Genomic DNA, 14,735 nt, shown 5'->3' with positions numbered 1-14,735 from the left:
TTTCAAAGCCAAATGTCAACCTTTATTTAGATTTGAATACATGCACATTTTAGAAAACACAAGGAACAGGGTTGGGCTGTATCTTTAATACAGAAAGATGTGAACTTTGGAAGCATCTGAACAGAATTAACATGGGTTGCCCTTTGCTTGCTTTGAAATCTTTGGTCTTATGCTCAAACAAGTGCAGAGATGGAGTGCACACACACTCACACCCACACGTACTATGTACTCAGATTCACACGCTCAGACCCCACACTCACAATCAGGCTCACACTCACACTGTCACACCTACACATACACTTACACACTCAGCTGCACATACACCTACTCACACACTCATGTTCTCTAACCTGGGGCTGGGCAGCACACTTCCACAGAATGTTTGTAGGGGCGTGGCTTCAGGGTCGAGTCAGTCCACAAATCGGCCAGCAGCATTTATGGAGCACCTACTGTGTGTCCGGCATTGTGCCAAAGGCTGAGGGTATAATGTTGTGTGGACCAGATGTGATTCCTCTCTCTGTGGCCTAGCAGAATTTCAGGAAGGGCAGCCATTGAGGAAGCGATGACAAATAATTGGACGTTATTTATAGGAATGTGAGAGACAGGCACTAAGCATTTGGAGAAGGACTTCAGAGGGTGGGAAAGTTTCCCTGAGGAGTTATAAGGCCTTGGTGCTTTAACTAGCAAGATTGTTGAGAGAGTGGCTTTATAGAGAGCAGATAGAGAAGGGGCCTGGAGAGAGAACCAGCTGGGGTGGTGGGCCAGGGGTGTCCCACTGCTGGAAGGCTGGACGTGGTGGCTGGACAAAGCATTTGGATTAGTGGCAGCCACAGTACAGGACCCCGCACTTTGATTTTGTGGGTCACTCTCATCTGACGCCCCACTGCGGACCAGGTCTTTTCTGCAAACAGCAGTGCCCTCTAGCCATGCTGTGGGTTTGGGGGTCCTGAAAGCTGGGCATGGAACGCTTCCCTCTATGAAAGGCTGGCCACCCCAGTTGGGAAGACCAAAGCCACGTAAACAATGTCATACTGAGGTAGGATATAGAAGGGCCCCTGGGCCGGACAGCTGGTGTCTGTCAAGTGGAGTCAAATTGAAGCTTTGTTCTCACCCAGATGTTCCAAGGATAAAGCTAGTGGCAGAAGCTGAGCTCTGCTGAAGTAAAGAGATAAGATGACCACTCCTGAGGTCAAGGAAAATTTCCCTGTCTGCACATGCACAGGAAGGCTCCTTGAGGGTCAAAAAGGGAGGGGGCGCCACCCTGTAATGTGTGGACATACCCCCACAGGCCTCTGCGGTGGGATACATCTTAGCAAAAAGTTGCTTATGCATGTTGGGGAGAGTCCCAGGGCCAGTCAGGTGTGAAAAAAGAAACAGGATACTTGGCCAAATGTAAACAAAGACCGGAAGGACTGCCCTATATAAGTGATTTCAATCACCTCTTTACTGCGCTCGTCATTCAGGACGCCTGCACTCCTCTCTGGGTGTGTATTTCTGCCTTGCTTCTGACTTAAATAAATAAACTGTTTCTCTGTGTGCTCTCTCATATGTTGTACATGTGTCTCTAGTAATAAAATTTGTACCTGTTTTTGCAGTTTTTGCCTCCTTGAAACATATTTGCTTTCAAACGGAGTAAGAACAAGGGAACTTTGTTTCTAGCCTCTAGCCCCTTGTGGACTAGTGGCTTAGTTCAACACCTGGGCAGGGAAATAAGATCCTGCTTCAAGACTGCTGTCCCTCCAAGAACAATACCTTCCATGCCTCAGTGAGAATAATTTGAAAATGCTCAAAGTCTATTTTAAAGATGTACCCCGTATCTGAGTAAACCTGCCTTCACTCATGGCCCCAGCAATGAATTTAGGTTTCTGCCCTCAAGCACCTTCACCTAGGAAAGGAGAATGGATAAGTAAACAGGTCTGGAAATGCCCTTCATGCTCATGTGCTGGAATTCATTCCAGTGTTTACCCACCTTCTCTGGAGAGAAAAGGGAGGTGTGAGAGGGGCTGAGCTCAGACACCCAGCCTGTCAGGAGCACAGCCTCACCCAAACTACAGGCCTTGCTCTCTTCTTCTTACTCTCATTTTCAGTCTTTTCCTTTATTGCTATGAAAATAATACAGGCTCAGTAAAAGCATTTGGCAAATGGAGAAAAAGTAAAATAAGAATCATATGGTCTATTCCTTTTCAGTGCTTTTTTAAACAATTAAAAAGTGTTAAACGAGATAGGATATACTGTTCATACAGTTTTATTTCTTAATTTTATTACTTAACATTCTATCATATTTTCCAGGCTATTTTCATAAACTGAGCATTGATGGTGGCATGACAGTCCATTGAGTGGTACTGCAACCATGGTCACTTGTATTTTATGACTTACCTTTTTAGAGTAATCATTATCTGTGGAGTGAGAGGTTTTTCAGTGGTTTTCTAGGAGGACCCAAAATTCACTCAGTATGACACCATGACGTGGAGAGCAGGAAGAGGATCACCTCAACCAGCTTTGTGATTGTGCTTCTCAAACTACACCCTATGCCCCCACCTCGGTTTAGTAGTACCCTATGGGACCTTCCTGGAACAGACCTCCGGCCACCCCACGCCCTCCACCTGCCTCTTGTCTGTAGAAAAACGTTAGCCTCCTGGGCCTTCCCTGAGTTCCAAAGAGTGAATTTAATCAGAGAAGTGAGAACATGCAGAAAGAAAGGAAAACAGTCAAGCAAGAAAAAATAATAATACTTTAGCCATTAAACAAAGTCAAGGACCTTTAGTTCCTCCTCAAGAACTACAGATAATATTTTAAGCCATGTCCTTTGAGCTGTTTTGCAGATACTGAAACCGCCATCAGGTGGAAGAAGTTAACTGTATGCTGCCCACAAACACGTAGACCCCAGACCAGTTGGAACCAGAAGGTTGATGGTATTGACTCCTGATTACCTCATCACCAACCAGTCAGAAGAATGTTCACTAGTGGATCACACACCCCACAACACTCCTCCTTCACCCTGTCTTTAAAAACATTTCCCTGAAAGCCATCAGGGAGTCTGGATCTTTTAAGTGCCAGCTGCCTAGACTCCTTTCTTGGCTCCTGCAATTAAAGCTGCACTTTCCTTCACCACAACCTAGTGTCAGTAGATTGGCTTTATTGCTCGTGGGCACATGGACCCCAGTTTGGTTGATAACAATTCCACCAATGCTCTAGCAGTTCTGTTTTCTTCATGAGGCAGCGTTTTGCTATAATACTGGCTGTAAAAAAACATTTCCCTATAAAATGATATTGAGGCAATTGCATTTCTAGAATTAAATCTCTTTCTAAAACAAAATCTGCTTCTTAATAAACCTATTAACTCTGAAAGAATTTGAACATTTCAAGGTAAAGGTCGATTTTTAATATGTTGCATAGACAACTTCTACAAAGAAAAGATGAAAAGAAGGTCAGTCTGCTTTACGGCATTTCTTGTGCACCTTGATGCACCCCCTCACTTGGCAAGATGGGAAGTAACCATCACTTTAAGATGGCCATATCAAAAATCCCAGAGGAAGACAGCACATATTTTTTGTGCCAGCACAAGTTTTTCTTAAAGGAAATGTATTTAGAAACTGAACAATATTAAAGTATCCCTTTTTCTTGTTAGCAGCACAGTCTGCCGCCAGAAAGGCTTAAAATGCTCTCCTTACAAAGAGTCCTGCCTGAATTATTTGGTAATTAATCATGCATAATGCCTTAAATTCCACAGGTGGCTGGCTGAAAGATTGCTGCTTTTGGTAGCTGAAAATCAATTCTTACTTATTTGAAAAGTGAGAAAAATGAAAGAGTAGTTTTTTTGCCAATTTTTAATGTTGACCTCAGCCACCAGGCAAGTGTGTGATCTTTTCTACATCCTTCCATTTTCTTGACACCAGCCAGTTGCAGATATCTAATACATATTAGACTATGGGATCTAAAAAACAGCTAATTTCTCACCTTGGCCAGCACAAAAACATTCTCAAATAGGAAGATTAAATGCTATGATAAGCCTGCTGTGATCTGATTTGGCTCATTTGAAGTATCAAACCAGATCACTCACTTTTTAGACCAACTTTGTTATGATGAAGCTGGTGATGATGGTGGTGGTGATAGTGATGGTGGTAGTGTTGATGATGATGATGGTGATGATGGTGGTGGTGATGGTGATGGTGGTGATGATTATAATGGTGATGATGGTTTTGGTGGTGGTAGTGGTTGTGATGATGGCAATGACGGTGGTGGTGATGGCGGTTGTGATGGTGGTGATGAACACTCGGATTATATACTAGTTTCTCTCTCCTAATGGCTTAGAAAACTTTCACACATATATTACCTTCATAACAAGGTAGGGATTAGTACCCGAGTTTCACACTTTATAAAATTAGATTTGATAAAGTCAAAGAAAGTTGCTCATGGTCACAGACACCCTCCCCCACCCTGACACCTAGCCTACTTTCTACAACTAGCTTGAACTGATATTATTGAATGGAAGTACCAAGACCTAAAAGGTTATGGTACTCTCAGGAACTGGCTTCCATAGAGGCCCTACCTGTGCTTGGGAGACCACACTGAGCAGCTTACCAGCTCAGCCTTCAGCTTCATGCACACTCCTGGTTAATCAGAGCAAGTCAGTCACCAGGAAGTGAGAAGAGAGGGAGCTAAATCCAGGGAGTTAACCAAAAATAGACAGGTATCAGGACCCTAGCAAAAGAGTCTGGGTGGTATTTATGTGATGGGGTAGAAGTGTTAGCTAATGCTATGGTGGTAGTCATTTTGCAATATATAAATGTATCAAATCAACACATTGCACACCTTAAACTTATACAACATTATAGTTTAATTATGTCTCAATAAAACTGGGGGGGGGGTGGAGAATATTTGAGGACATTTTAGAGTCATCCTGTGTAGTCAAAAGGCTACTGATTTATGCTGAAGAACACTCTGCTTTTAAAGGGCTTGCATGATTAAATTAGAACCCCCACCCCCTCCATAATCTCCCTTTTGCAATATAAAATATTGTAATTTCAGGAGTATCATCAAGGAGCAAAGGTCTTGGAAGCCATCTTAAGGTTCTGCTCACAACGGGAGGGAACCATGTATCTGGAGCACAGCTTGCTTATGGGGCTGCTCCAAACATCCAACCTCTAGCTTTTTCAAATAAAGATTTTTGCACCCCTCCCCCTCAAAAACTCATGTCACATATTGGCAATGTGGAATTGATGAAATAATGTTCTATAACATCCTTGGACTGTCCATCTTTCTCTCTGTTTTTCAGGTTTTTTCCTCCTAGTTTGAACTCCCTTAACTCTATAATTGTTATCCTTACTCAATTCCCTTGATCATGTCTTTTCCTTTTTCTATACCCTTATCACTTTCTATTTTCAAAACAAGCAGAGTTTCTCCCAGGTGTCATCAATAAGACTTCTAGTTAAATGCCCTTTGAGGAATTCATATGATGATCTGTAGAGAGCTTCATGGTTGTCCATTTTCCAAGTCCCATCTCTGCAGTAGGTCATGACAAGAACAGGTATCAAACAGCTGGGGATAGTATTGTATTAGTCAAGGACAAGGAAAAGTGGCTGTAAGGAAGAGAATCAATAAAAATTCAGTGCCTTAAGTACAAAGATGTTTATTCATTCTCACCTAAAAAACCAGGAAATATATATATAAGCTTTTGGCTCCACATGGCCATTCAAGGAGCAAGGTTCCTTCTCTCTTGTTTACATGCCATCTAGAACTTGATCTTTTTTTGTTTGGTTGAAGAAAGATTTCAGATATTTCTGTGTTACAGCTCTTGGGAAGCAGACAAAGCATAGAGGAAAATGCTACAGTTTTAAGACTCTGGCTTGTGAGGCACACTTGGTCATTACCACTAACATTCCACTAGGAAGAACTTAACTCTTGGCTACCCTGACTGCAGGGGCATGGGCTGGGAGATGTGCTGCTAACTGGATGACCAAACACTTGACTACAACCCTACTGAGAGAAAGCATGTGTGGATTCTGACGCACAGCCTGCAGTCTGTGTCACATGTATGTATTTCATAACATATTTATTGAGATATAATTCCCATACCATGTAATTCACCTATATAAAATTTACAGTTCAATGAATTCTGGCATATTCAGAATCATGCAACCATCATCACAATCAAGTTTAGAACATATCACATCAGAAAGAAACACCATACTCAGTAGCAGTCAGTCCCTACAAGTTCCTCATTGTCAGCCCCTGGAAACCACTAATCTATGTTCTAGCTCTATATACTTGCGTATTTTGGACATTTCATAAATGGAATCATACAAAATGTGTTTGGCTTCTTTCATTTAGCATTATGTATTTGAGGTTCATCCATGTGGTGGCCTGCATCAATACTTTATTCATTTTTATTACAGGAATATATCCCATTTATAGATATATCACATTTTTTAACCATTCATCAATGGATGGACATTTGAGTTGTTTTCACCTTTTTGGCTATTATGAATAATAATGGTATGAACATTCATGTACAAAATATTGTACAAACATGTTTTCATTTCTCTTGGTTGTATACTGTCCTGGCTTAAATACTTTCCGCCCAAATTCATATCCATCCAGAACCTCAGAATACAATCTTATTTGGAAGTAAGGTGTTTACAGATGCAATTAGTTAAGATAAGGTCATACTGGATTAAGGCGGGTCTTATATCCTATGACTGATGTCCTTAAGAAGGTCATGTGAAGACATAAAGATATTAAAACACAAAGGGGAGATAGACAGATGGAGCATTCTCTCTGCATTTCCTCCTTTTCTCTCCTCTTTTTACTTTATAGGCATTTCACCTAAATAAATCTCTTGTTTCTTGGAGGAGTTGAACTAACACAATTTTCTTTTCATTTATATCATTTTGCCCCTCAATTTTTTCCCCATGCTATTTATTTATTAAATGATGTGTGTTATTTGTCTTATTTCCCACATAAAGACGTGGTTGATTGATTCCTTGAGGAAAGACTTGGCTGATTGATTCCTTGAGGTGTAGACTCACTTGTTCCTCTCTCCCCAGACTTCCTATCTAGTGGTTTTATTTTATGATCAGATTGTGTGATATATGGTACTGTGTCTTGCTTATTCCACTAGAACAGAATGAACATGTCTGGTTGTCCTGTTTTTAGTGTTGCATGTTTAGACATATGAAATTCCACATCCACTCTCACATAATGGATATCAAATCAAATGATGATCCTAGCTTGGCCCTGTGATCATATTATAAAAATGATCATTTTTATAATTCTACCTTTTATTCTGCCTTTATTAGCTGGAATTCTTCCATAAAGAAGAATTAGCCTCATCATTAACTTGGTTGCCCTGAAATAACATAACAAGAAAGGAAAGCTAAAGGCTTGATTCTTTTCCTTTATATATTGGTTTTCTGAATATTGCCTTATACACACACTATTACAAAATTATACACACACTACTGAAATGGTTGACTTTTTTCTTTCTTTTATTTTTACTATTATTTTTGGACTCCAAGATTTTTATATATTTGTTGAATTTCAATTGATTATAGTTTTTATTCTTTTGATGTTCAAATTATCCAGTCTTTCATCAATAGAAGCCCCTTTAGTGTTGGTTCCTGTGTCTTCTTGAAACACTCTCGTTTATCTGCTATAAATATTGTTGTTCAAGACTTTTGTGAACATATTTATTCATTTCTATTGGGTAAATATCTAAGAATGGGGTTGACAGATTATAAGGTATGCAAATGTTTAACTTTATAAAAAACTGTTAAAGCATTTTCCAAACTCACTCTATCTTATCACAATTTGGTATTGTCACTTCTTGATTTCACCCATTCTAGTGGGTGTGAAATAATATCTCATGTGGTTTAAATTTCATTTCCCTGATGACTAAGGGTATTGAGCCCCCTCTTACGTGCTTCTGGCCATTTCTATATCTTCTTTTGTGCAAGCTCTTGTCAAGTCTTTTGCTCATATTTAAAAATTGAGTAGTTTGTCCTCTTATTATTGATATAAAGGAACATTTATATATCAGTTCTTTGTCAGATATATGTATTGCAAATATTTTCTCCCAGTATATGGCTTATCTTTTAATTTTTTTAATGGTCTCTTTGGGTGAACATGATTTTTTTCATCGTGATGATGCTCAATTTATCATTTATTTAAATGGTTACTGTACTTTTGTCCTGTCTTGGAAATCTTCCCCTTATTATACAGATATTCTGTTTTCCATAAGACTTTATATTTTTATCTTTTATTCAGGGCTATAATTCACTTTCAATCACTTTTCTTATGTGAATATCCAAATGCTCTGGCACTATTGGTAGAAAAGCATCTCCCTTCCCCGTTGAATTGTCTTGGTACCTTTGCTGCAAATCACTTGACCGTATACGTGTGGACATGTTTATGGATTCCCTATTTTGTTCCACTGATATAAAAGTCTACTCTTACACCAATATTGCTTGGGTTTCTAATACATCATGGTAGATTAAGCGTGGGAGTGAGACACTTGTTAAAATTTTGGTTTATTTATCTGTATCCCCATCTATTGCAAGTTTGCTGCTCTTCCTACTTTGTCCCCAGGGGTGGAAGCGGTCATGGGTCTCTCCTCACCTGGGAAGAGCTCATTCCTTTTTAGAATTTAATTTATTTAGATTTCTTTGTGTACTCAGCACCCTGGTGGGCTTCAAAACAACCACAACTGTGATAACACAGCTTACCTGGAGTTTTTCTCTTTGTTAGTGTGGAGAAAATGTTTTCTATACCTTTCTTTCTCCTGATTGAAAGCAGACTACAGGTAGTAAGTTATATGTGAGAGGTATAATTTCCACCAGTAGATTGCTCTTGGTGGTAGTGGAGGGGAGCAAACAGAACTTAATGGCAATGTATTCTGAGGATTATATTTTTCACATAGCCCAAGGAATATACTTTTATTTCATCTCCTTCTAGAAGTGTCACACTAGACCCAAATTTATTAGACAGTGGAAATCAGCCTGGAAGCAACTTTCCCCCTCTATAAGGTTGGATCGGAAGCCAAAGCACATTAGATGGAACAAGAGGAATCTTCATTATCAAGCTAGAAAGCAGTATTCTTATGTGAAATTACATAAAGAAAAAAGAAAACAAAGCAAAAGTCAAAAAAGCTATGAAATTTATATTAATATTTCAGAAAAATGAAAGAATATGTCAACCAAATATCTAGACCTAGAAAAAGTTTGGGGACAGTATTTGGCATCTTCAATTATTTTCAAGAAATTATTTTCCCTATGAAACAAGAACAGAAAGTGATAAGGAGAGAAGAGACCAAGGTCAAAGGGCAACAGCACAAGCTTCTTGCAGCTCCCTGATCACCTTAGCACCATGTGCAGTCCCCCTGCCTAGGAAACATTTCCCACACTTTCCCCTTCCCTTGCCCAACTGACTGTTATTCACTTCTAGTATCTGCTTAGATTTCCAAATTATGGGTCAGGTGCCCTCTAATTTATGTATGTGTCAGTGTTCCTCACTAAGCTGTATGTTCTTTTGGTGCAAAAACTGTGTCCTTTTGACACTTCTGTCTCCAGCCCCATGCCCATATTAGCCATTCAGTAAGTATCTGAGTAAACAAATGATGAGCTGAAAAGACAACAGGAAGAGATAGAGACACTCTCTGGAGGAACAGATGATCTGAAATTAGAAGAAGGAGAAGTTAATTGTGCACAGAAAAACTTAATTAAAGAAATCATATGTTTATCCCCAAATTTAGGCCTATAAAAAGCAGTGCCTTAATGGCTCAGAAGTCAATGTACAAATCAGTGGAACAAAATATGTAGTCCTGAATCCTGCATTAAAAGTTCTGTCTGAGAGTTTTACAATTCAATATGGAAAGGATTTTTTAAATCAACAAAGAGTATTGGGCACATTGAACAAAAATGAAAATGACTGTTTTATTGGTTAAGAGTTTTTGGTGTACCATAAGTGTTGTATTTTCAGCAAAATATAAAATGATGGTGCTGATTGGTTTTCTGGAGTTTTATGTATATTCAAAGCAGTCCTCAAATATACAAAAACTACATAGTGTAGGATTTTTCTTCACTCTTCTTAGAATTGGAATCAATGCCTATGCAGTTAAGTTAAATAAAATGTATGCAGATGGTTCACATTTTACAGGAGAAATATGTAAAAAAAAATTTCTTATATAAAACTAAATTTGAGAGTTGGGGTGGAAATATTTTGAATATTCATTTATTATTAAAGATGCAAGATAGACTTTGTGTGTTGTATTTTTGTAAATGCTTTTCAAAATATATATCTGTGGTAGGCTTCTTTTACTGCCACCAAACTGTTAATGTGCTACTGAAATTTTTAAATAAAGAATGTAAATGTTTTAAAGTGTGTGATATTTCAAATGAATAATAAACTCTATATCTCTTTTCTTAAATAAAATGTATTTTACCATATTGTACAAAAATACAGATGAACTGAAGCGAAATACAAAAAAAGCAAACCATATTAAAATTATGGAAAACAGTATTGCCTACTAGTTAACCAATCCTTGAATAAACAAGTGCTTTTTAAACCTGAAAACATTGGACAAGGAAGAAAGTAAAGAACTTATTTTACTCTATAAAGAGGTAAACTTTCTGAGGTTAAAAAAAATAAAGGGAAAATACCGAGTTTAAGAATACAGTGGGGAAATGTTTACATGTCTTTTTTCTTTCATATAGCAGGGGTTACCAACTTGTTTTGCAAAGGATCACGTATTCTATTTTTTAAAAATTGTTTTATTGAAGTATGGTTGATTTACAATATTGTGTAAGTTTCAGGTGTACAGCACAGTGATTCAGTTATACATATACATATACATAGTAGGGTGTATATGTTAATCCCAGAAGGATCACATACTCTAGACTTGACAGGACAGAAGGTCTCTGTCTCAATTATTTAACTCCATAATTTTAACATGAAAGCAGACATAGGAAATATATCAACAAATGATCGTGGCTGTGTTCCAATAAAACAATTCTTGTGGACAATAAAATTTGAATTTCATAAGATTTTCACGTCACAAAATATTATTCTTTGAAAATTTTCAACTATTTAAAAGTGTAAAAAACATTCTTAAGCTTGTGGCCTGTGCAAAAACAGGCAAGTGGCTGGATTAGGCACATGAGCCTTGGTTTGCTGGCTCCTGATCTACTATGGGCTCTTAAAAATCAATACACTTTATTATAAGAAATTGTCTAAGTCCCTGAGCATAAGAAATCAAAATGGCAAGACATAATGCATAAGTATTCAACCTCTCTGATAACTAAAAGCAAAATGAAGTGAGATAGCAGTTTTTGGCTTAATAATTTGGCAATGATTAGGAAAAATGATATTCTTTAGTAGAAAACTCTCTTGAAAGCAACATTGCATCATGTTTTACGAGTCTTGAAGGACTCCATACCCTTTGACACAGGATTCCCACTCTTAGGAATCTATTTCAAAGAAGTAATCACTAGTGTAGGCAATGATTATTGAAAAATCATGTTCATGTAAACTTGTTTATAAAATCTAAAACTGGGACCAATTGTGCATCCACCATTGGAGGAAAATACATGCAAATTAAAGCATATTCATAAGGAGAATACTACACATATCTTGGAAATCATATTTTTAATAATAATATGAAGAAAACACACTGAAATATTAACAGTGATTATCTCTAAATAGTGGGATCCTGGGCATTTTTCATCTTCTTTATATTTTCCCATATTGTCTACACTTTCTTCAAATAAAATAATGTACATTTAAAATAAAAATTAAAATGTAACAACATGAGTTGGGAGTAAAGTAATTAGGTAGCAAAGAGAATGAACAGTAAGAACAGTGGACGTGGGACTTCCCTGGTGGCACAGTGGTTGAGAATCTGCCTGCCAATGCAGGGGTCATGGGTTCGATACCTGGTCTGGGAAGATCCCACTTGCTGCAGAGCAACTAAGCCCATGCACCACAACTACTGAAGTCTGCATGCCTAGAGCCTGTGCTCTGCAGCAAGAGAAGCCACCACAATGAGAAGTCTGCGCACCACAATGAAGAGTAGCCCCTGCACCACAACAGAGAAAGCCAGCGTGCAACAACGAAGACCCAACACCGCCAAAAAAAAAGAAAAAAGAACAATGGACCTGGTCAACAGAGCTGTGTTGTCAGAGGAGAGACAGTTGTTGGATAAGGGATGCATCACCCAGGCAATGCAGGTAACGGGCTTCAATGCAGAAAAGAAGGTTGCCTTTGGACCACAGCTGGCCTCGGTTCTTTAGGGAAGAAGTACTGCCAATCTTCTTAGTAAGGAATGTCACAATCAGAGCTCTGATTGAAGATGGGCAGTCTGCCTGAAACAGATGACAGGGATTGTAGGGGCAGAGGGGGGACAGTGGAGTCAAGTCAGAGGGCTGTTGTTATCGTCTTGATGAAGGGAAAGAAGGTCTGCCTTAGTGGGAATGGGCATGACAGGAGGACGTGCACAGAAGGAAAGACCACAGAATTGATGGTACCTGACCACTGACCACTGTTCAATATCTTGGACTAGGGATGAGAAGAAATTTAAAAGAGGAATCTGAAATTGTAAACATGGGAAACTGATAGTGATGGTATTGGCTGCCTTTGGGGATTGCAAGAAATACACATGTGGAACCAGATAATATGGTAGATTTTACAGGACATTCAAGTGGAAATGACAGAGAAGCAGAATTCACTGGTGGTCTTAGAGCTCATGGGGAAATGGAGTCAGTGGGCCCCCCTGTGAAGAAGTCAAGTGGTGGTCCAGCTTCACCAGAGGCAGCTCAGCCTCCTGGGTGGTCAAAGAATGTAGGACAGAAACACGCCCTCTACACAGCATCATTCTGCCTAACTGCCCAGACTTATATTTTCTTTCTTTTTCTTTTTTTTAAACTTTCTGTTTATAAAAGATATACATGCTAGCAAATTTGGAAAGAACAGAAAAGTTTAGAAATAGGAAAATGAAAATTTCTCTGAATCCCACCAATTAAAATGTTGGCATATTTTCTTCTTTTTCCTTTTGGTATTTTAAAAACAGTTGAGGGGGGGAGGGCAGTGAATTGGTGAAATGGGTGAAGGTAGTCAAAATATACTTGCAGTTATAAAATAAGTTCTGGGAATGTAACATACAGTAAGGTGACTATAGTTAATAATACTGTATTGCATATTTAAAAGTCACTAGGAGAGTAGATCTTAAAAGTTCTTATCGCAAGAAAAAATTTGTAACTATGTGAAGTGATGGATGTTAACTTGGTTATTGCGGTGATCATTTTGCAATATATACATATATATTGAATCATTGTGTTGTACACCTGAAACTAATATAATGTTATTTGTCAATTATCTCTCAATAAGAATAAATAAAATAAAACCTGGAAAACACATGCACACACACACATGAAACATTTGAGATGTATATCATTGTATATATAATTTTTTGTATTAATTTTTCCACTTCATGATAAAGCACAAGTAACTTCAGTGTTATTTAAAGCTCTTTGTATAAAGGGAAAATGATGATAAAATAAAAGAAAGAAAAAAGAAGAAAGAAAAAAAGGGGAAGGAAAAATAACACTGAATTTGTTTTGGTTTTGTTGCATAATAAAGAATTAATTTTGTCCCAGTTCCTAGCACAGGGCTTCTAAAACCCTTGGGATTTCCCAAGTGATAAAATAGTCTTTGTTAATCAGGAATGCATTGGATCACTATGCTATTCCTATCATGACGCTAATGAGATAAGTCCAGGTTGGTCACTAGTTAACTTCAGGATGGGGGCCTGGTCACCAGGAAGACTGACCGCATGATTAGAGGGTTGGGACTTGGAGCCAAACCAACCTCCAGGGAGGGGAATGGGGCTAGGGATTGAGGTCAATCATGTGGCCAGTGTCTTAATCAATCATGCTTCTGTAATGTAACTTCAATGAAGTTCAATAAACTCTGAACACAAGTGTGAATAAACTGATGTAAATGGGAGGGTGATGTGGCCTGATTTAATAAGTCAAGGAAGTTCTTCATCCCTCCTCAATCTCTCCACATGCATCTCTTCATTTGACTGGGTCTCCTGATTTTCATCCTTTATAATAAAACAGTAATCATAAGGATAACATTTTCCTGAATTCTGTGAATCATTCTAGCAAATTCTGAAACCTGAGGGGACCACGGTGACTACCAAACTTATGGCCAGTCATCTAGAAACATGGATAGCCTGGGGACACCTGAAGTATGCCTGGCATCTGATGTAAGGGGGGTCTTGTTGGGGGGCATTACCTTTAACCTGTGGGGTCTGTGGTAACCCTGGGTGGTTAGTGCCAGAATTGAATTGTAGCACAAGCCATTGGGTTTCTACCACATTAGTCTATTTTAAGAAGGATTTAGAAGAAACAAGTTAATATATAAAGTATATTGGGTTTTAAAATAGAGTCACAAAAAGAGATTTCTTTATTACTTATTTCATTAGCTTCCTCCTCACATAAAAATATTCACCTTCTAAATACCATGAAAGTACATGTTCTCAGGGTAAAATGCCTTCAGAAATTGCATATTTAGGAATACTGCCTTCAAAATGCTAGTTTCCATGATTATCCTTATGTTCATTTACTGTAGCTTGAATTGGAGAGCAAATGACTCTATTCAAACAACTGACAACATTTCCAATCTACATAATGTCTCAGTTTTTCTTCCTCATTGTTAAAAATAATCTTATAAACCAGGAA

The sequence above is a fragment of the Eubalaena glacialis genome, chromosome 2, assembly GCF_028564815.1.
Source record: "Eubalaena glacialis isolate mEubGla1 chromosome 2, mEubGla1.1.hap2.+ XY, whole genome shotgun sequence".
In the NCBI taxonomy this organism is placed as follows: domain Eukaryota; kingdom Metazoa; phylum Chordata; class Mammalia; order Artiodactyla; family Balaenidae; genus Eubalaena; species Eubalaena glacialis.
This window is presented reverse-complemented; position numbering follows the sequence as displayed.